Source organism: Aethalodelphis obliquidens, unplaced genomic scaffold, assembly GCF_003676395.1.
Source record: "Aethalodelphis obliquidens isolate GAN/ISIS:26980383/991018 unplaced genomic scaffold, ASM367639v1 scaffold14, whole genome shotgun sequence".
Classification (NCBI taxonomy): Eukaryota; Metazoa; Chordata; class Mammalia; order Artiodactyla; family Delphinidae; genus Aethalodelphis; species Aethalodelphis obliquidens.
In genome coordinates, this window is record NW_020837958.1 from 24,733,612 (window position 1) to 24,757,223 (window position 23,612).

Below are 23,612 nucleotides of genomic sequence, written 5' to 3' on the forward strand. Positions count from 1 at the left end.
TCATATATTAAATTTAAACATCTAACAGTGTTAACTTTTTTTCTAGGAATTCTAAATTCCCTTGCTTCTGAGACATAATATTCTTCCATTTTTCCTTACTTCTCCTTAGCCATTGTTTCCAGGGGCTAGTTTGTAGGTCATCTTCCATCCCTCCTTACATTTGCTCTAGATTATTTAATCTACAGTAATGGCTTTGACAACAGCCTATAGCTGATAAATCCCAAAACTTTATCTTTAGTTCAACTTATTCCATAAACTATAGCAAGAACACTATATTAAAATGTCTATTTGATTTCTTTAAGTAAATTTCCTTGGGAACATAAAACCTAAAAGTCTGAAATTAAATTCATTCCACTCCCGCCCAAGCCTCCTACTCTTGTATTGATTGTTTTGGTGAAGGGTACCACTATCCATCCCTATGTTTAAAAAAGAAATCTGGAAGTAATACATTTATCTCACTGTTCACTACTGACTAAACAATAGTCAGTAAAATCTTACAAAATAATGTTCAACCGTATAAAACTCGCCTACCCTTCGGTCTTTTTTTCCTAATTACACTCACCTCCATTATACTCTCGGTTCTCGCATTTCATATTTCTTGTAGATTACAGAGCACAACAATCTGAATTTTGCCTCTTAAGACTTTTTTTCCCCATAATGCTTCAACCACATAACACATCACATCAACCTACCCAGCAGAGAACTCTTCAATTTTCTGAATCAGCACCATGGAAAATTCCTTAATCTAGACTTCCTGGCTGCTCAGCCAGAATTGACCTTGTCTTCCCCTGTGGTTGAAATTCAACACTAACCCATCCCTTCCTATTCAGTCCTAGAGCACTTTCCTCTATTTATTTATTTGTAAGTTTGTTGCTAAATTACCAGCTCCTTAAGGGATGTATCATTTCTATTTGTCTTTGTAACCCTAGTTTGGGGAACTTATCAAGAGATTACAGAATTTATCCTGGCCTTCTGAAGGCAACATATCAGGTTAAAAGAATTGGATTTCTGGTCTCACAATCCCATGGAAAATGGATGTATATCTTCCTCTGCACCATACATATATTTCTGATGAAATTTCTCCATGCTTCTTTTGTGTCCTTGACAGTACCTTTTAAACACTTCATCCACAAACCATGTCTTATTTGATAGCAATTTTTGTTTTACACAGTTGTCTTGCTTCTTGAAGACAGACTCACGTTGTTATGCATCTTTCTGTTTCTATAAAGCTTAGTTTAATAGATTCCCAATAAATATTTGTTTATAAAGTTGAACGTCCAAAACGACAATGCAAGATCAATATAAAAAAAAAAAATCAAAATCTACTGAGGGAATACTTCCACTCTACCCCCCAAAGAAATTCACTCCTGCATTAATCAACTAGAAAACTAAAAAAAGAAAAAAAAATTACAAAATAACTCTGTCTATGGAGAACAGGCAGTGCAGGGCAGTGATCCCTAAGAGAAGAGCAAACAGGAAGTAAGTCATGTGATTTCCCCTAGCATACTGCCAGTATCCAGGCCACAGTAGAGAGAGCGAGCACCCTAAACAGTAGATTAGACATTGTGGATGATAAATCAGTAAAACCGAAGATGGAGCGCTAGAATCTATCCACAATGAAGCAAAGAGAGAAAAAAAAGAGAGTCTGAGTGACTTATAGAACAATATCAAGCAGTCTAACACACAAATAACTGGAGCCCTAGGACAAAGAGAGATTAAAGCGGTTCAAAAATAACTTATTTGAAGGAATAAGGCCTAAATTATGGCCAGAATTTTTTCAGAGTTGATAAAACCATAACATTACATACCCAAGAAATTCAACAAACCAAAAGAAAAGGGCACAAAGAAAACCCCACGAAGGCAAATATTAATCAAATGGATAAAACCTAGGGACAAGAACATGTTAAAAAGCCACCAGATTAAAAAAAAATTATATAAAAGAGAGTAATGATAAGAATGATGACATATTTCTCTTCAAACAACATTCAAACCAGAAAGACAACTTTTTTAAAGTATTGAAAGGAAAACCTGTCAACCTATAATTCTACATTCAGTGAAAATATCTTTCAATAATGAAGGTGTAAAAAGGCATTTTCATGCAAACAAAAGCTGCATCAATCACCAACCAGCTTACAGTACACTGAATGCTTATGGAAATTCTTCACAAAGAAGGAATTTGGATTTCAAAAAAAAAATAATAGATTCAAGAGCTGTGGAAATGGTAAACATGTGAATAAATATAAAAGACAAGTTTTTCTCATTTTTACCTCTGAAAAGTTGGCTTTAAAAACCTAATATTTATATGTTTTGGAGTTTATAATATATGTAGAAATAAAATATATGACAAAAATAGCACAGAGCCTTGAAAGGGGAAAATAGAAGTTTACTGCTGTATAAAAAAACATGTGATAAAGTGCTTACACTACATATGAGGCAAAGCAATATTATTTGAAGGTACACTGTGACAAGTTAAAGATGTATATTGTAGACCCTGAAGCAACATCTAAAAAAAAAAATAGTTATAGCTAACAAGCTAATAGTGAAGATAAAATGGAATCTTTACAAAAAAAAATCTTAAAGAAGGTGGGAAAAGAGGAGGGAAAGGGACAAAGAACAGAATGTATAAATAAAATACAAATTGAGATATGGTAGATTAAAACCCCACCATAAAATAATTGCATTAAGTGCAAATAACCTAACCATTTCAATTAAAAGGCAGAGATTGTAAGACTGGATAAAAAAGACCCAATCTTATGCTGTCAAAGTATGTAGTTGAAATAAAACAACGCGGACATGGAAAAATTTACCGTGCATATAATAATTAAAAGAAAACGAGAGTAACTATAGTAATATAAGACAAAGTGAACTTCAGAAAAAGTAAAATTAGATAATGATCAAAAAGATCAATTAATCAGTAAGATATAATGACCCTAAATGTGTATGCAGATGCTAACAGAGATTCAAAGTTCATGAAGCAATAACTGATAGAACTTAAAGGAGAAATAGACAAATCTGCAATTATAGTAGGCTATTGCAAGACTAATCTCTCAACCACTGATAGAACAAGTAGACAATAAATTAGTAATGACATAGAAGATTTGAATACTATCAACCAACCTGCCCTAGTTGACATTTACAAAATCCTCCATCCAAAATTCTCTTGACCAGCACATGGAACATTAAATAAGTGTGACTATATTCTGGATTATTAAACAATTCTCAATAAATTAAAAAGACAAATCATATAGAGAATGTTATAAAATCAAAATTAAAATAGAAGTAAATAATAGAAATATTTTCCAAGTATTCAGAAATTAAACACATACACACACACACATCCATGGATCAAAAAGAAAGTCACAAGTAAAATTATACCATAGTTTGAATTAAATGAGAATGAAAACACAAAATACGAAAATTTGTGGGATGCTGTTAAAGCAGTGATTAAAAGGACATTTATAGCATCAAATGCATATATATGAAAATGAGATTTCAAACCAATGATCTAAACTTCTACCTTAAGAAGCTTTAAAAAGAACAAATTATATTCAGAGTAAAAAGAAAGAAGGAAATAATAAAGGTAAGAGCAGCAATCGTTAATACAGGAAATGGATAACCAACAGAGAAAAAGCAATAAATTCAAAATCTGATTATTTGAAAAGGACAATAAAATTAATAAACCTTTGGGCAGAATTATCAAGAGAAAAGAAAGACCACCCAAATTACAACTATGGATTTTAGAAATGTCAAATCGACCATCAGAAAATATTATAAACAACTATAAATTAAACAACTTAGATCAAATGAACAAATTCCTTCAAAGCACCAACTACCAAAGTCATTCAAGAAAAAAACAAACAAACAAATAGATGACTTCCACTTTTGGTCAAAAGGGAGTAATAGGGGCTAGTGTTATCCACCTGATACAACCAAAACACCTAGGCAAAATACATGAAATAACTCTTTTCAAGACATTAGACATGAGGTAATAAATGACAATGAATATCCCATGCTTTGATCTTTTCGTCTTTCCTCAGACATGTTATGAGGAGCAAATAAGGTTTTACATGAGAAATTTCTAGCTTAACAACAGAAACATTAATAAGTGTTTCCTTCCCTCCCCCCTCCCCTTTTTCCTTCTCGGCAATAATTCACTTCTACATGCCAAAATAATTTAAAGTGTTACCGTGAAAGCTTTCCCCAGAATATTTCAGGTCCAAAATGAATACTGAATGAAATTAAATACCACTTTTAGACAACGTTGCCCACACAAACACAGACACACATGAGTACACACATACTCACACATACACACACATGCACAAGGCATTAATTAAGGAACTTCTTAACAGGATTTTATTTCTCAGGGGAGAAAAAGCAGTCTACCTAAAGTCTTTGTTGGCTCCAAACATTTTAGCACCTGTCAGGCTGAGTTAAAACACGTCATTCTCTCTTAGTCCGATAAATATCATTTAATGTGAATTCCTGATCCTATTTTTCCCAGAATCTTTTACATTTCTTTCTGGGGACTGAACATAAATGGAATTACCAAGTCCAGAGCCTAAATGCAGCCTCTAAAGAACAACCTCTTTATAATTGGCTCACAGTTCTTTTATGATAATCCATACATTTGGATATCTCTCTTCAGGAAAAAACACAGGCTTTATGGTCATAAAATCCTGAGACTAGATCCCAGTTCTAACACTTAGTAGTTTTCTGAGTTCCTGAACCAAACTCAACCTTAATTTCATAATCAGTAACATGATATATCAACCTTGTTATGTTGTTCAAGAAATTAAATCAGAAGATACAAATGAAATGTTTAGCATACTGCATGACACAAAACCTCTCTTCTGTTCATTCCTCACCATTCACTTCTAAAAATATATGCAGTTATTTAATGAAATATATGCATTTAAGTAAGCAATCTATTCTAAATTAAAAATCAGGGACTATCATTATAACAGGAATAGCAACAAACGGACTACTCAAAATATTTCATAAGCAAAAACAGATTTGGGAGTGACCCCCATTGTGTGCAGTTCCAGCCTTCTCCCCTCCCTTCTCCCCTTGTGCTTCCTTCCAGGTAAGTTAGTCAACATATAGCCTTTCTTCCAACGGCTCACTTGAAATGAGCATGACGGTGTTTCAGGATGGAATTTTTGTGCCTTCAGCGACTTTGTACAATAGTAACGTTTTCTGTTTTTCAATTGTAATTTCGAAGTTGTTAGGATTTCTGACACATGGCTTCATCATTTCTAATTTTCATCCAGATTGCAATCAGTATCATCATATGACATAGCAATTATACCAGCTTATCCCTCAATAGCATAAATCATATTTCTACCCACAGTTATAAGTATCAATGTTCAAACAGTGATGCATTTTGTAAATACGCTATAGCAGACAGAGCCTGGAAGACTTTTCCTTTTAAATTAACAACAATTTTTTTGTTTTCTTCTTCTTTAAGGCTTTGTAGAAAAATTCATTGGAGATCCCGCAGATTTATCCCTCAGGGTGATTACAGTGAAATTATAATGAAAAAGAGAAGGACACAGATGGTTCACTTCTTTTTGAGCCATTCTATCAGATCAAAAGAGTCTTTATATTTGTAGATGAATACTTATTTTTCAAATTAAATGAACAATAATAGAATGACAATAAATTTCTACTTTTTCTGACCTCCCAGACCTGAGTTACAGAGGTATCATAACTATCCATTTTCATTAGTGTTAACAGGTCACCAACAAAGCAAATTGGAGATGCATTTTGATAGCTTTTTAAAAGGATGAAATTATTTTGAAAAAGAAGAAAAAAGATGGAGGGTCAACTGTACCTTATTCCAAGGCTTATTGTCAAGTTACAATGATAAATTCATGTGGTGTTGGTTTAAACACAGACAAACATCAATGGAAAGGAGTAAAGTCCAGAAATAGACTAACTCATATATGATACTCATATATGGACAACTGAGTTTTGACAGGGGTGCAAAAGCAATTCAGGAGAGAAAGGTTAGTCTTTTCAACAAACAGTGACAGAACAATGAATATCCATAATCAAAAGAAAAATAAAACTTTGATCCATACTTTTTCTCATTTAAAAAGTTAACTCAAGAAGTAGCATAGACCTAAATATAAAGCTTAAAATGTTAAAATCTCTAGGGGAAAACACTGGATAAAATCTTCTTGACAGTGGGTTATCCAAACATTCTTAGCTGCAACAACCAAAGCACAATCCAGAAAAGAACAAACTGGACTTCATTAAAATTAAAATTCTTTCCTCTTCAAAGAAACTGTTAAGGGAATGAAAAGACAATCCACACATTGGGAGAAAATAGTTGCAAAGCATCTATCAGATGAAGGAATTTTATCCAAGTATATAAGGACCTCTCAAAACTCAATAAAAAGAAAAACAGCGCAATTTAAAAATATGTTTAGAAAAGTTGAACAGAAACTTCACGTAGGAGACATGTGATGTCACATAAACACATGGAAGGATGCCAAACACTATTAGTCATCAGGGAAATGCGGATGACAGCCACACACAAAAAAATATATAAGATACAACTAGATGCCCGAAATAATTATTCTGAGTAAAGGAAAAAAAGAAAGAGGACACATTGTATGATTCCACTGATATAAAACTCTAGAAAATGCAAACTAATATATAGTGAAAGGGAGAGAGAGGGAGCAATTCAGTGGTTTTTGGTTGGAGGGGAGGCTGAGAAGAGTCGGAGAGTAAATTACAAAGACAGATGAGGAAACTTTACAATGATTTCTATTATCACCATCATTCTTATATCAAAACCTGTCAAATTGTACACTCTAAAAAGCAGCTGTTTTTTCTATGTCAATTAGATGTCAATAAAGTGTTAAAAATAATATTAAACACATGTATATGTATTTATTTGGGTGAACTCTGTACACGTATTTGATTAATATTATGCAACACAAAATAATGATTAAAAGTAAATTATAATGACATGGGGAAATTCTTTAAAATCTTTAAAAAAGATTATTAGGTTAAAAATTGAAGATCCCACATGCCACGGGGCAACTAAACCCACACACCACAATTACTGAACTCACATGCCTCAACTAGAGAGCTTGTGTGCCACAAACTACAGAGCCCACACGCTCCAGAACCTGCGTACCACAACCACAGAGCCCACGTGCCTTGGAGCCTGCATGCCACAACTAGAGAAAGAAAACCCTCATGCCACGACTAGAGAGAAGCCTGCATGCCACAACAAAAGATCCCGCATGCCTCAACGAATATCCCGTGTGCCGCAACTAAGACCCAACGCAGCCAAAAAAAAAAATTGAAAATGGTAAAGGGATTCACTAGGTAGAATAAAATATGAAGAAAATACAAAAAATATGTAAGAAAATGTAATCAATAATAGCATTAAATTTTCTAAGATCAATAAGACAGATTCTTTTATGATCAGGAAAAACTATTTTTAATCTAATTTCAATTATAAATATTATCAGACTCAAAATAATGATGATAATAGCCAATGTTGGTAGGGTGTCAAAATGGGCATTCTCTTACCCAGCTGTTGGGAGAATTAGTGAGTATAAATCCCGAAGAGAACAGTTTGGCTTTGTGTGTTAAGACCCTAAATGTGTGCATAACCAGAGAAGTTTCACATCCAGAACTTTTATCTGAGGACTGAGTCAACCAATTTGCAAAGATGAAGCACATAGATGATCACAGATCTTCTTAAGCCAGTAAACCATCAAATTTTCCTTTACTGTTCACTGGTAAGAAACTGCTTATGGTGATGACAATGTAGGTATGTTGTCTAAAACTATATTTATTACATTCTGTTAAGGGGAAAATGTTTAGAAGTATTTACAGCATTATCTCATTTTAATTTTATAGTGTGGTGTCAATTTATATGCTTTGGGTCGGTGATGTTGGGAGGTGTGTGCACGTGAACATACAAAGAGAAAATGTCAGTAATTGCACAAACAAAATGTTAACCTGAGTTATCTCTGGTTGGAGGAACAAAGAAGGATCATTATTTTCCCTTTTATAACTTGATATCATCTGAGTGTTCTACAATGAAACTGCAGCACATTTTGTAATCAGAAAAGAAAATTACTTCCATTTTAAATGAAATAAAAACAAAAAATAATCTTTAATTCCCATTCAGAAGAAAATAAAAACAAAGACAAAAGATGCTTCCAGATTTCATGAATATCATGTTTTGCTTCTTACCAGGAGCTCTTTATCTAAACAATTTGTATTCATTCAATAATACAAACATTGAAAATTATTCATTAAGCATTAGCCATCCTAGTAGTTGTTAATCAGTACACAAAATGGAAGTGTTGAATGAAAACAAACAGACAAAAAAGACAACGAACATTTCTATCTACAGGGGATAGGAAAGCTAATTGTGGCTAATTTCCACCTCAGGATCTTAAATTATTAGTGGCCTCAGCCATGTTCACTGCGTTTATACTGTTGGCCTCACCTCCAGCTTAGGTAAACTCTCCAACATGGTGCTAAGGTGTCATTGTCAAGTAGTGCCTCACCTCCAATGCTCTGTTATGAGACCCACTTCTTTCAATCTTGTGCTGAGCACAGACTTGCATAACATACCTCTGAGCAAGAGGTGCCTCAACTGAACATATCAGCGTTCCATGCACATAACAGGTGCTCAGTTAATATATGTGAAATGATTCAATATGCTTGATAATTGAGGGACTATATCTAAATGCCCCTCCAAATTTAACTGGAGTGATTGACACAAGTGGACTACCCTGAATAACTGAATTTCTTGTTTAATTAAAATTAATTTAGTCTAGCTTTCTTTCTAGTGACCCACTATTTACTGCTTTCAAAAAGTATTATACTTACTGCCTGCCTGCCCTGAGGGGGTTGAAGTGCTATGTGGTGAAGAATCATCAATGGTTGAGATAAACAGGAACCTTACAATCATGAAGCTTATTCTCTATTGTTGGGTACAGACAAATCAGGAGGTATCTGACCAGAGTTAACACAGAGTTGATTCAAAGGATTCCAGAAGCAGGCCTCCAAATCATTACCCTAGGTAACTGGAAAAGGTTTCTTCTTAGAGTAGATTTATCTGAACTGACACATGAAGAATGAATAGGCATGAACCAAGTGAACAGGGTGACTGGGTGAATGCTGTAAATCATTTAAACAATCAGTCTACTTTCTTTTCTATTTTAGTAAGTGAAACAAAAATATGTCTTTTCTGATGACAGGATCAGTATAAAGGACTTGAAGATGAAAAATATGTCTCTTCTGATGACAGGATCAGTATAAAGAACTCCTACATTATAGGAGCCTGTAGCTATTCTTTTGTTTTGCTAGTTATTTTCATTAAATCATTTCTATGCATTTAAAAAATACCTATCTAAGGGACAATGAAAGTAACATAACAACATTTCTGGTTAGATATATAGTCCATGAAGCTGGGCTCTTGTTACTCAAGTTTTCACTGTGTATCCAATGAAGAAACAAGGTCAACGTAAATTTACTACAGGACTATGTGTTTAGCCAAAGCTAATGAAACATCTTGTTGAAGATGTACCGCCTACTGATACCAGATCTTATCAAATGATCAACAAGAGAACTAACATTTATAAAGAAACTAAGGTGCCAGACTCTTAACATACATAATTTCAATCTTCATAGATGATCTGAGAACCAGGTAACCTTATCCCCAATTTTAGAGCTGGAAAATCATGGCTTGAGAGTTATGCTGGCCATTCAGATCTGTCTAATGCAAAATTAATAATATCACATAGCCTGTACTGATTGTGAATATCAAATAAACACAGAATAGTGTGAAAATACAAAGCAGTACAAGATATTATCCTAACTACAGATAACTACAGATAACTAGGTAATATAGCAGGGAGGATAAAACACATCAAATGACAATTCAGAACAAAGTATGTCAAATGACAAATGAGTAGTAAACACACACACACACACACACACACACACACACACACAGCCCAGGATGAGGGAAGATATGGCGGTTCAAGGTTGTCCTAAGAAACATTATAAATAGGAGGGATCTCAAAGATAGGCCAATTTTTGAAAGGTGAACATGGAAGACATTTGAGACAGAAGAAACAAGGAGAGCCAAAGTTTGGTTTGGGAAAGAACAAGTGTTCTGGAGAACAGAACCAATTCAATGTTGGTGTTGAAAATGGTTCTAGGTGGCAACACGTGGGGGACAAGATAAAAGAGATCTAACAATAAAGGCGTTTCAAACATTTGCAAAAACACAGCAGGCTCTGTAGAGCTGTGAACTAGCATAGATAACTCCTCTAATTCCTACTTCCCATACATTTTACACATCTTCAACAACTCACTCAGGTAATGTGATTCTCAGAGGTAAAAGCCTTTACCACAATCTGGTCTATAAGCAATAAATGAGAGTTGCAGACTCTTCTCAGGAAGGCAAGCAGTCATGGGACCCCGACACTCTGCTGAAACTACTCTCACAAAGAATGTTACTGTCCCCTGGGAAGAATGAAAGCAACTTAAAGGCAAATAATATATCTCATTTTTTCTTTCCCAAGAATGTCTAGCTTTGTGTTAGTCACCAGATTGTGAGGCGTATAACCCATGTGATATAATAAGAGATTGACGCAATGGGTAGTGTCTGTTGCTAGAAATGGTCATGAATGAGTGTTTTTAGGAAATCCCAGAAGGAGGACAGGAGGAACATCTAGTAAAGTTCTTACTTCCTTAAAGTATGGAATGGATGAAAACTATACGAAAGATGCACTCAACACCTAAAACAATGAAGTTAAAGCATGGTAATGCAGTTGGAATAATCATTTTCTTGGCTAAATTCAGGACGGTACTATATTAGCAAGAAAAGGTCCCCAAAGCAGGACCCTTGGCTCCAGAGTCATCAATTCATTGATTATGCTTTACCTGAGTTAGCACTGATCGACTGGCTGCGGTAACAGCATGGCCTCTTATCCCTTACCCTGTAAACCAGCTCTGCCTGCCTGTGCTGGTGCCATCTGAGTCCCATCTGTAGATATTATTCCCATCAGCGATCAGAGATCGATCTGTTTCTCCATCATCAGACTATATTAAGTACTTTTAAATGTATAAAACCAACTCACTCAGTGCTTGGCCCTCCCTTTTCTATGTCCTCCAGGTGTAGCCTCGATTAAAATCTGTCTTGTTCTTGTGGCCTATTCATTCCCTTATACCTGATAACATCCAGAGTTGGGATTCTGTCTCAAGAACTGAGGACTAGAAGTTCAGTCAGTGTCTTCCTACCTAACTGAATATCCACTGACTTTCTTCTTCCCTGTCATGGTGTTTCATTCCTTCTTAGGTCTAGTTATTTCTTAGTAAACTTGTCTATAGCCTAGATTCCCACCTGTGAATTCTCCCCACGCTCTCAAACACGCACCTTCGCCATTTGAGCCATACCTCCTTCCATCATTTCCAGTTCAATCTGTGTCCCACCTCAACCCTAAGCTTTAGCTGAGAGGACCACCTCTAGGTTTCAGTCTCTCCCATAGTAACTTGCTTCCCATGGATCAACCCCTACAAGTCTGTGATATAGTAAGACAGGAGATGCTCATTTTACTTTCACTGGATCCAGCCATTATCACTGATGTTACCAACATAAAATTGAGCAGAAAAAGTAAAAAGGAAGATTAATCATTCATAACCACCTTATGTAACTTTACTGAGGCACAGAAGGGGGCTGGCTCTGTTTAGTTTTAAAGGAACGCACTGATGCATTACAAAAATCCATTCCTCATAATCTTTAATCAGGTGAGAGGCAAGTAAAGGGGATAAGAAAAAGAAATTATGTATTTAACTAAATAACAATAATTATATGTTGCTGAAGTAGTCTCCATTTTTAATGTCAAGCATTTAGTAAATCCAGTGAACTATGAGAAGTTACACATTTTGAGCTCAAATAAAAATAGTATTTTTTTTCCAACAGTGGGCAAGAGATGTTCTTTTCATGTGCAAACAATAAGGAGGATAAAGTCTTTTTCTCTTTTCAGAAGGCTTTCACTTAATCATTTTCCTTTCATTTCTTTTCTTGTAAATAAATACAAAATACTGAGAGGAGGGCAAAATTAACCAGTCAGATTATCAATGCGAATAAGTGCATTCTTAAGGCCGTGATTGTTGACCATAAGTGCAAAGTTCTCAATGTTTATTTAGTACAATTATTTGAGTCTTTTTAAAAAGGAGATATTGAAGATTCTGCCAAACTAACATATAAAAAAAGAATAAAATTGGGAAGTGTCCATAGAAGTGGTTAAAACAAACCTTTAGGAATGGCTTTTGAACTCTCCTAATCCCAACACAGTACACAATATTGGCAAATACATAGATTCTCTGCAATGATTTATGACAAACTAATAGAGAATAGAGAAGCTTACAGCAAATACAGGACTACAGGAAATGGAAAATGAGAATAGAAATTTTAAAACAAGTGTGAAAACAAGTCTTGCACTTACAAAAAAGTAACAGAATCAGAATTAGTAATGCTACCTTTTTGTTTTGTTTTTGCCTTGCCACATTTAACCAGAATATACTTATTATCTAGGAAAAAGTACCATGTGGAAGGTGGCTTATTCTCACAGTGACAATAAACTTTCCTGTTTTCTGGTCTTCTAGACAATCATTCTATAAAGCATTTCCTGACTGCCCTGGCATGCTCATTACTGTACTATATGTTATGAGGGATAAAAACGGACTAAGTTCCTGTCCGTGAGAAACAACATCTAGCTCAGGTGTTGAAATAGGCATGTCTAAAATGACCTAAACCTACACAAGAGTATACAGGAGCTCACGGGTTGGACAGGTGTTCCTGCAAGGTTTACTAAAGTCTTGGCAGTACCATCTGGTGGGAAAGACAGAGAAGCTGATAACGTGTACAGTATGCTCATCTGATGACTCTCCAGGCTTCCTCTCAACTGGAGAAGTCACTAATCTGGTCCAGATGACCAAAGAGATGAGACAACTTTTACCTTGATGTGAAGCTAACTGAATACTAGAAGGGAAAGTGCATTTGGTGGGTGAGACACAGAAAACATGAGCAAGTCTAGAGAGCAGATACACTGAGCAAGATTACATGTCTAGGGCTTCCCTGGTGGCGCAGTGGTTGGGGGTCCGCCTGCTGATGCAGGGGACGCGGGTTCGTGCCCCGGTCCGGGAGGATCCCACGTGCCGCGGAGCGGCTGGGCCCGTGAGCCATGGCCGCTGGGCCTGCGCGTCTGGAGCCTGTGCTCCGCGGCAGGAGAGGCCCGCGTACCGCAAAACAAAAATAAAAATAAAAAAGATTACATGTCTATGTTTGTGGATGATTGGAATATCAGACCAAGACCCAAATAATTCTTGGGAGTTTGAGGAATGAAGTAGAAAAGTTGACAAGAGTCATAGAAGATTGTAGGAAAAAAAGCAGCCCTGACAACATTCACCTGATATCCAGTCTGGCTCTAATATTTAGACCATGGCGTTCTGCTGAACATGAACAATTTTACATGAGTTGTTCAGTGATCATGAGAGAGCAATGCCAAAGTAATATACCTTTTAAGTCATATATGAGCACAGATAAAAATAAGAGTACAGTGCAAACTGACCAAAAAATTCACACAGTTCCCACTTTCAGGTAATAGTGACGGCTACTTCTTTAGCAAGTATGACTTTAGCTCTGCTTAATTCCTACTGATTCCTAGATTAAAAAAAAAAAAAAAATATTAAGATCCCCCAACCATGCATTTACCCTTTCCTCAAAAATGTAAGCAATAGCGTCATACTTCCATTGAGACCTCCCCAAATCACTTAACACAAGACCAAATCACACAGAAGCCATCCTTTAACACTTTCTTGTTGAGATAACTACTAGCCCCAATAATGTGCAATGTCCCTTGTTGCAGCAAATAGTGAACCCAACTTTAACTGACTACAGGTGTATCCTGGTGTCCTTTAGCTGGGGGGTATTGACAATTATTAGGACTTCAACTGAGTGATGTAACGTTTAGGACAAAGAATCAGGAAGCAAACAGCTCTAAGAACCAACAGTAACAAGTATTTTCACTCCAGGTTCCTCAAAAAAAAAATGCTAGTATAATAAGAACATCAACAATGTGTAAAATTCATTTTGCTTTACATTTCTGTAGCTATCTTTAGGAACATCATGAGGCCATTTGCCTTCACAGTAGTCAAAACCAGCCAAACAGGGCACTGAAAGGCCAAAGAATCATTCAGAAAACAGGTAAAATGTTTGCTGTTATGTTCTAGAGGACAAGCAGCAAACTATGAAGCCTGCATAGTCCTTACACGCAGTACACTTACAGTCCACTTAAGACAAAACTAAAGTGGCTTTCATTTTATCCTTGGAGTTTTAGTCTTGAGTTTACTACATGCTAGACACCGTTAACAAGTGCTTCACAAAAGATCTTATTCATCCATAAGACAGCCCTACAAAAAAAGATGCAAGTATTACTGCTGGTGGGAATGTGAATTGGTTCAGCCACTATGGAGAACAGTTGGAGGTTCCTTAAAAAACTACAAATAGAACTACCATATGACCCAGCAATCCCACTACTGGGCATATACCCTGAGAAAACCATAATTCAAAGAGATACATGTACCACAATGTTCATTGCAGCTCTATTTACAATAGCCCAGAGATGGAAACAACCTAAGTGCCCATCATCGGATGAATGGATAAAGAAGATGTGGCACATATATACAATGGAATATTACTCAGCCATAAAAAGAAACGAAATTGAGCTATTTGTAATGAGGTGGATAGACCTAGAGTCTGTCATACAGAGTGAAGTAAGTCAGAAAGAAAAAGACAAATACCGTATGCTAACACATATATATGGAATTTAAGAAAAAAAAATGTCATGAAGAACCTAGGGGTAAGGCAGGAATAAAGATGCAGACCTCCTAGAGAACGGACTTGAGGTTATGGGGAGGGGGAAGGGTGAGCTGTGACAGGGTGAGAGAGAGTCATAGACATATACACACTAACAAACGTAGTAAGGTAGATAGCTAGTGGGAAGCAGCCGCGTGGCACAGGGATATTGGCTCGGTGCTTTGTGACAGCCTGGAGGGGTGGGATAGGGAGGGTGGGAGGGAGGGAGACGCAAGAGGGAAGAGATATGGGAACATATGTATATGTATAACTGATTCACTTTGTTATAAAGCAGAAACTAACACACCATTGTAAAGCAATTATACCCCAATAAAGATGTTAAAAAATAATAATAATAAAGTCGCATAGCCCCCTTTCCCAAAAAAAAAAAAAAAGATGCAAGTATTATCCCAATTTTGTTGATGAGAACATTGAGGTACAGACGGTAAAGAAAATAGCCCAGTCTCACATTTAACTAGTAAAGACAGGTTCAAGGTAAAGAGACAAGCATTTGAATTCAGAGCCCACATTCATAAACCCTTGACATTACTCCTTGTGAGAGACAGCTAATAGCACAAGACATAACATGGTTAAACATGAAAATGTGTAGAGGTAATACATTGAGCCAAATGACAAAGGGAAAGGGAAAAGGGGTAGGAAAATAACTGTGGCCACTCAAAGCACAAGATGTCCCATTGGTGCTAACACAGAAGGAAACCCCTCTCAACTATGGCAAAACTTCAGCAGATCACAATTTGGATAAATGGATACATTTATTTTCTGATCATTAGACCTCTTTCTTTCCCAACCTTATTATGGCAAATCTATATAAAATATCTAAATCCTAACTTCTACCTTAGAAACACTTTATAGGAATCAAAGCTGACTCTCTTTGTTATTTAAGTATCTTGTATTATAATCTTCACCAAATATTTATTGAACGTACTAGACATCGTCCAAGCACTTCGGATATATCAGTGAACAAAACAAATCAGCAGAAGTGCCCTAGTGGAACTTACATGCTTCCAGCAGGAGAGTGACAGTAAATGATGATAAATAATTAGCTGATGTAGGATTTTGGAAAGTTCATGGATTTTGGAAAAAGAAAATAGAGAACAGGTAAAGGGCACTGGGAGTACCAGGAGTGAGGCGGTATCAAAAACAAGTAGCAAGACAGTCCTCTTTGAGAAGGGAAGGTATGAACATAAATTTGAAGGAAGTCAGCCAAGCAAATTATTGGCAGGAAGAAAGCAGGTATCTCAAACATCCTCTGGAATCAATAGCATCATTAAATTATAATGTAGTTTGCTCCACATGCTGAAAGAATTAGATTGGATGTGTTTTGAATTGGGAAGTCACCCAAAGATTTTCTTTTAAAACCTACATATAGTCCCCCCCCCAATCATTTGCTTCTTTTTTCAAAATTTACTGAGGACCTACCATACTCCAGGCCGTAGCTGTAAAGGATATAGAGATGAGAAAGACTTGGTAACTACCCTCAAGATGCTTGGTTTGGTGGGGGAGGGATAATCATGAAAGCACAGTGCGACAGGCAAGAAAATACAAACAGGATCAAGGTGCTGCAGGGGACTCTGTATACAGTGGGGACACACGCTCCTCCTGGAGTTAGGCTGGACTCCTGGCTTATGCTGCAGGTTGAGTTGTCTTCTATTCTACCACTTCTTGTTATCTGAAGTTCACGAAGCCTGAGTGGTGACCCCCATCTCACCCCCAAAATTATGTTTTATGATCTAAGGGGCACTGCCCTGCATCTCTGAAGACCCAGGTTCTTTTTAAGGGAACTGAATGTACATCTGAGGTGGTAACAGCATTTAAAAAGGTTCCCTTGAAACTTTTGTTTAATGCTCAAATTTCCTTTAAAAATTAAACTGACAAATTAAAGATTAGTTGTAGAGGTTTTCAGACAAAATGACTAAAAGTCCTCAGTTTTCCATGAACCAATGGGACCTAATTAAACTTAAAAGCTTTTGTACAGCAAAGGAAATCATCGACAAAACAAAAAGACAATCTATGGAATGGGAGAAAATATTTGCAAATAATGTGACCAATAAGGGGTTAATATCCAACATATGTAAACAGCTCATAAACTCAATATCAAAAAAGCAAACAACCTGATTGAAAAATGGGCAGAAGACCTGAATAGACATTTTCCAAAGAAGACATGCAGATGGCCAATAGGCAAGTGAAAAGACAACATCACTAATGATCGGAGAAATGCAAATCAAAACCACAATGAGGTATCACCTCACATCTACCAGGATGACTATCATACAAAAGACCACAAGTAACAAATGTTGCTGAGGATGTGGAGAAAAGGGAACCCTCTTGCACTGTTGGTGGAAATGTAAATTGAGGTAGCCACTATGGAAAAGAGTATGGAGGTTCCTCAAAAACCTGAAAATAGAACTACCATATAGTCCAGCAATTCTATCCCGTATATATCCAAAAAAATGAAAACACTAATTTGAAAAGATACCTGCACCTCAATGTTCATAGCAGCATTATTTACAATAGCTGAGATATGGAAGCAACCTAAGTGTCCATCAACAGATGAATGGATAAAGAAGATGTGATGTATCATATATATAAAGAAGATGTGTACACACACACACACACACACACACACACACACACACACAGTGGAATATTACCCAACCAAAAAAATGAATGCAATTCTGTCACAGAGAACAAACTAATGGTTACCAGTGGGGAGGGGGGTGGGCAAGACAGGGGTATGGGATTAAGAGGTACAAACTACTAAGTATGAAGTAGATAAGCAACAAGGATATATTATAGAGCATAGGGAAAATATAGCCATTATTTTGTAATAATTTGAAATGGAGTATAATCTATTAAAATGTTGAATCATTATGTTGTACACCTGAAACTAATATTATAAATCAACTATACTTCAATAAAAAATAAAGTCCTCAGTTTTCCATTTGCATAAAGTATAATAAGATGTCCATAAGAATTCAAAACATTCTCATTATTCATAAAATGTTACAAATCTTACACATATTATAAAAATCATGTGGAAAGTGTCTTCAGAAAAAATAAATACAACCTTAAAATGTACCCACAATGTCAGTATATAGTGGAATAATCAAAGGAATGCAAGAATTACTGAAAAAGTTAGATTCCAAGTAAGCTTTTAATTGAAAAGATTGGTCAAGTGTAGTCAACAGATTATTTTAACAGGCAGCATAACCAGGCAGATGTTATGTTTAGTTCTGATACCAAACTCTTAATATCTTTTGTCTTCCACGTACTTGCTTCATAGACTCATGTTATCTGCCAGTAACCACAAAAGAAGCCTGAAACCTGTGTAAACAGATGGAAGAAGTGAGTATGTAACAAGCGTCTCAGATGTTTCAAGCACTGTAGGGAAACTTGGCTTATTTTATTTAATCTTTACCACAACTCTTTAAGATGGATAGATAGTACTCTTATCATTTTTACAGATCAACAAATCAAAGGATTAAGATAGAGAAGTACTAGGATCCTCTCCTGTGTCTAGAGATGCTGCTGCTCTGAGGTTTTAGGGTTCCTGGCAAAGACACTCTCTGAAATTTTGTGAACCCACATCCCACGCCAACCAAGTTGCTCAATTTATCTTGCAGACATATGAGAGACTATCCTGCTCACAGCCTCTTCTAACCTGTAAATATGCAAAGCCTTTGTCATCAATCCAGTCTGACAAGGGCAAATGCATCTTAATATATTTTCCTCCTCAAAAGTGATTTCCAAATTATCTAGCATTTGAATTTCAAACCTGATGCAGCTAAGAATGTGTGGGTTTGGAATAGCAAACTCTCTTGGAATAGCAAGCCATACCTCTGCTGTGCACGCACTGAAGTTAGGGTGTTTACAGATAGGATTCAAGCCAAGATAGGATTGAAGCTCCGTTGCCTGACATGGCTTACATAACTCCAATAGACTAGCTTCCACTTTTATATGCTGGTCTTAAATGAAGTCAAAAATTCCTCCTTTACCATTTTAAAAGCTAAAATAGGAAAGTCAGATTCAAGCCCTTGTTTGAAAATCGGTTAAGACATGTGAGTCATCTTTCATTTCTCCCAACTTGTCAATGTTACGTTAATATTGAAGCCCATAAGCTTTGTAAATTGTCTAAAGATGTTTAAAAATTTTTTAATGTTTTAAAACATGTTTGACTTTCAGTTTAATGTTAAGTGTTTTAAAATCACTATTTTAGTGAACAAAGCAATCAAATTATTAAATCAGTATCTATCTTTTTGCATGAGCAAATTAAAAATTAAAAATACTTCCTGTTAATGCAAGAGTGGAACTCACATTCTATGTCATTAGGAATTATAGGGCCAAAGTCAAAATGAACTGGTCTGGCTAGGAATCAGAAACTACAGTATGGAGGGTTATAATGGCAGTGACCATAAGGCTATCACTGCCCACCCAGAAAATGCCAGTAACAATGCTAAGCAGGTCTAGACATCCAATGTGATCACGCATAGATTTTTCATAGATTATCACAGCCAAGAATGTCACTTGATGTTGAAGCCTTTCATACCTTCCAGGACTCTTAGATCACAATGCATGCATTTTAATAACTCTGGGGACATATTTTATGATTTGTGAATTAGCTGCATTTTTCTTCTCTTTCTTTCTTTCTCAGCACCAAGTCTCTCTTAAATGGTGGCAGCTCAGATACAAAGGGTGATCACTATGGTTCCTTTAAGAAAACAAAAGGTTTCCAAGTCATAAATCCTATATAAAAAAATGCCTTGAGTAAAGAAGAATTATTGCTTTCCCATCTGAAACACTCTATCAGAAAAAAATAAATGGGAAAGTTGGAAGGAAGCGAAAGAAGTGAGTACTTCTGGAATGTTTATCAATCAGTAACTGAATCCAAATCCTAAACACAGATTAAGAAATAACAACATCAGAAATTTCCCAAATTAATTTATAACTTCATAGTATTTAATTGGCTAAGAATGCCACCAGAGAACCCTTTGGTTTCACTCCTTTGCCAGAAAATTGACTAATGATTATTCTCCTTAAAATATCAAAATCCTGGCTTTACTGAGGATGCTAGAAAAATGGAGAACAAAGATGTTAGCCCTGCATGTTCTCCAGCCACTTCAGAATACAATACTAGCCCTGTATTAACTCTCCTTTCCTTCACTCTCAAGTGAGTTTAAACTAGAAAGTTTTCCTGAAGCTAATTGCTTGAAATACCCTATCTGTTCACTGAAAATCCAAACCATTTTATCTTCAAGACAACAGTTTCCACCTTTAACTATAAGTACAGGTACACCAGGCTTTTCTAACTAGGTTCAGCGCCAGCTGCTTGAGAGCACAGACCAGGTCAGATTCACTACTGCACCCACTGCTCCCAACCCTCACCCGGGGTCCTTCTGATTCTCCGCATACCTTTACCAGACCTTAATTGACCAGCTCTTTCCATATTGGTGTAAGATCAATTTACTATAATTAACCACTTCTTATAACAGCTCATTTTTTTTCTAACTGGACCCTGACTGATGTATACCCGATTGATGTTCTACTTGACCATGTGCTTTGACCAATGAAAGATTAGAGACTGTTAATACAAGCAGAGGTTTAAAAGTTCTTGCATGAGTTGGCTTTGCTCTTGTGCTTCAGCCATCATCCTGGGAGAACATGTCTGTAGCTGAAAGTTCAAAGAGAATGAAAAGATATCTGGAATATACCTAAGCCCAACCACTACTTGAAGTTAAATCCAGTCAATTTTTGCTGAACCCATTAGAATCCTAGCCAACCTACAGACCTGAGTCAGAAAAATAAATGTTTGCTATTGTAAGCCATTGTGTTTTGGAATCCTTTATTACATAGAATTATTGCAACGATAATTTACAAATACACTCACAGAGGTTATTAAGTTTTATAAAGATGGGATTTGCATCCAGGCCTTCAAATCCAGGTCTAGGATGTCATTTACTCTATCTTGACATCCAATGATTTGGTAAGCTTAAACAATGGGGTGCAGGGAAAATATAAAAATTTATTAAAGTATTATATAACTGTCCTAATAGCCTGAAATAATTAAAATCATGATAGACAGTTTCATATTACTACCAACACTTGTTGTGAGGAGTGTATCACAATTGGACACAGGGATGTCAACTCCAGAGAGCTGATAGTGTGGTGCATACTGTGTTTAGTGACCGAGATCCCTGCAGTGATTCAGCTGTGGAATCAGCCAACTCAATACAGTATGAAGGGACCTGTGCATAATTATATAATGAACCTTGAAGGTGAAACAATGTATGTGCCTATATAGAGATTCACTATTTGTGCTCGCATATCTCCTCGAGAACATTTCAAACACCCACTTTTCATGAAAATCTTTAAAAGTATCTTCTTTCTCCTATTAATCTGTGATTTATGATGCTCATAAAATCATAATAATGGATTACGCATTCATTCATTTTCAGCCCGAATTTCATTTATTCAACCAATATATATTCTATGCCAGGGATTTTACTAGATTCTGGGATAAAATGATGAATGAGACACAGAACTCTGCCCAGGTAGATTATATACCAACTGCATGGCACTGTACTGGCACTGTGAATGCAGAGTTCGGGGACTAGTGCAGCAAACAGAACCATAAACAGACATTTAATATTATGATGTGAGAAGTCCAATGGAAAACTTAATTTCAAGAAACAGTAGAATTATTGAAAAAGGAGGAATGGACTCCACAGTGAACAAAAGGTTTTCTCCTGTTCATTCTCACTGTATTTCTTTTGGTGTATTTCTAGTCCAACATACTATATAAATAGAGTTAAAAAATGTCAACTCCTTCCTATTTCTGACTGTCAGCCCCCAAAGGCAAGCATATTCGTCTCCTTTAGCTATGTCTTCTGGTATTTCCCTCCACATTTAATGCTCATTCCTTGATTTGTCTAATTTTTAACATTTTCAACTGACTTCCTTGTTTGGAAGATGAGGACACCTTTTTGTTCTCTGCTGTTTCCATGTCTCAGCATAGTTTATCACGAATGTTGTCAGCCAATTATTTAGTGCTTACATTATTATGACTACGTAAACACTCTTTACGGTTGGCTCAAGTTGATTTTATAATTATATACCCTATCCTTTGAAATTTGTCTCCTGTGTGGATGCTCACTTTGCCAGATTCCTGCACTCCATGGTTTACATCCTCATTTTGGAGGAACACATCTCTAGTAGCTTTCTAAGGAAGAAAGCATAGAAGTACTTTTGGAAATTGGCTTCAAGACCTAGTATTGTCTTTTTATCTTTGTAATTGATTTTTAGTATATGCAAAACTGTAGACTCTAAATAACTTTCCTCAAAAGTATCTTTTCGAATTAGCATTTTGGGTTTCTTCAGATATACACCCAGGAGTGGAAATGCTGAATCGTAAGGTAGTTCTTTGAGAAACCTCCATAATGTTTTCTACAGTGGCTGCAACAATTTATAATCCCACCAATACTGTGCAAGGGTTCCCTTTTCTCCACATCCTCACCAACATTTGTTATTTGTAGTCTTTTTGATAATAGCCATTCTGACAATCTCATTGTTGTTCTGATTTGCATTTCCCTGATTTAGCAATGTTGAGCATCTTTTCATGTGCCTATTGGCCATCTGCATGTTGTCTTTGGAAAATGTCCATTCATTTCTTCTGCCCATTTTTTAACTGGGTTGTTTGCTTTTTTGATGTTGAGTTGTATGAGCTGTTTGTATATGTTGGATATTAATCCCTTATTGGTCATACCATTTGCAAATATTTTCTCCCATTCAGTAGGTTGTCTTTTCATGTTGTCAATGGTTTCCTTTGCTGTGCAAAAGCTTTTAAGTTTAATCAGGTCCCATTTGTGAATATTTGCTTTTATTTCCTTTACTTTAGGAGACAGATCAAAAAAAAAAAAGATGGCTGCAATTTATGCCAATGTTTTTCTCTAGGGGTTTTATGGTATATGATTTTACGTTTAGGTCTTTAGTCCATTTTGAGTTTAATTTTGTATATGGCATTAGAGAATATTCTAAGTTCATTTTTTTACATGTAGCTGTCCAGTTTTCCTAGCACCACTTAAAAAATTTTACCTAGATATTTAGTGAGTTCTTCATGTATGGGAACTCATGTCCTTGCATTCTGGGAAATTTTATTCATTAATCTTTGATAATGTTCTTCAAATTTTTTCTACCTTTTCTTTCTGGAACTTCTATTATCCAGAATTAACTTTCTGAACATATCCTATGATTTTCTTATTTGTTCTTTCTCATTTTCCTTTTTTTTTTTTTTTTTTGGCTTTTATTCTTTTTTCTATTCTTTTTTTGAGATATGTTCAACTTGACCTTCTAACTAGTCAAATGAACTTTTGTAGTTCTAATTTCCAAAACCTCTTTTTATTCTTGGAATGTTTCATTTTATAGCATCACATCATTGTTTCATAAATGAAAGGTCTTTTCATTTTTCTGCATCTTTTCCTTTGGCATCTTCTTCTGTTCACATTGTCTCTTATTCACTGTGGGTTTCTTTTATCCATTCTGATTTTTATCTGTGCTTCATCTTTTAGGCTTTCTTGGTTACTTTGCTGTATGGTATTCAAATTCTAGTATTCCTAAGGGTCTTTTATTTTGAGGTGATCAGTGTTCTCTGAGAGAAATCATCTAATCATCCTCTTGAGAATTAAAT

General features: G+C 35.8%; 1 protein-coding gene across 3 annotated transcripts in view; it reads right to left on the reverse strand.

The window, feature by feature from the left end:
• NELL1 (neural EGFL like 1) overlaps positions 1–23,612 on the reverse strand; it is an 867,563-nt gene that overhangs the window by 144,382 nt on the left and 699,569 nt on the right. The gene's annotated exons all lie outside the window — the stretch shown is intronic.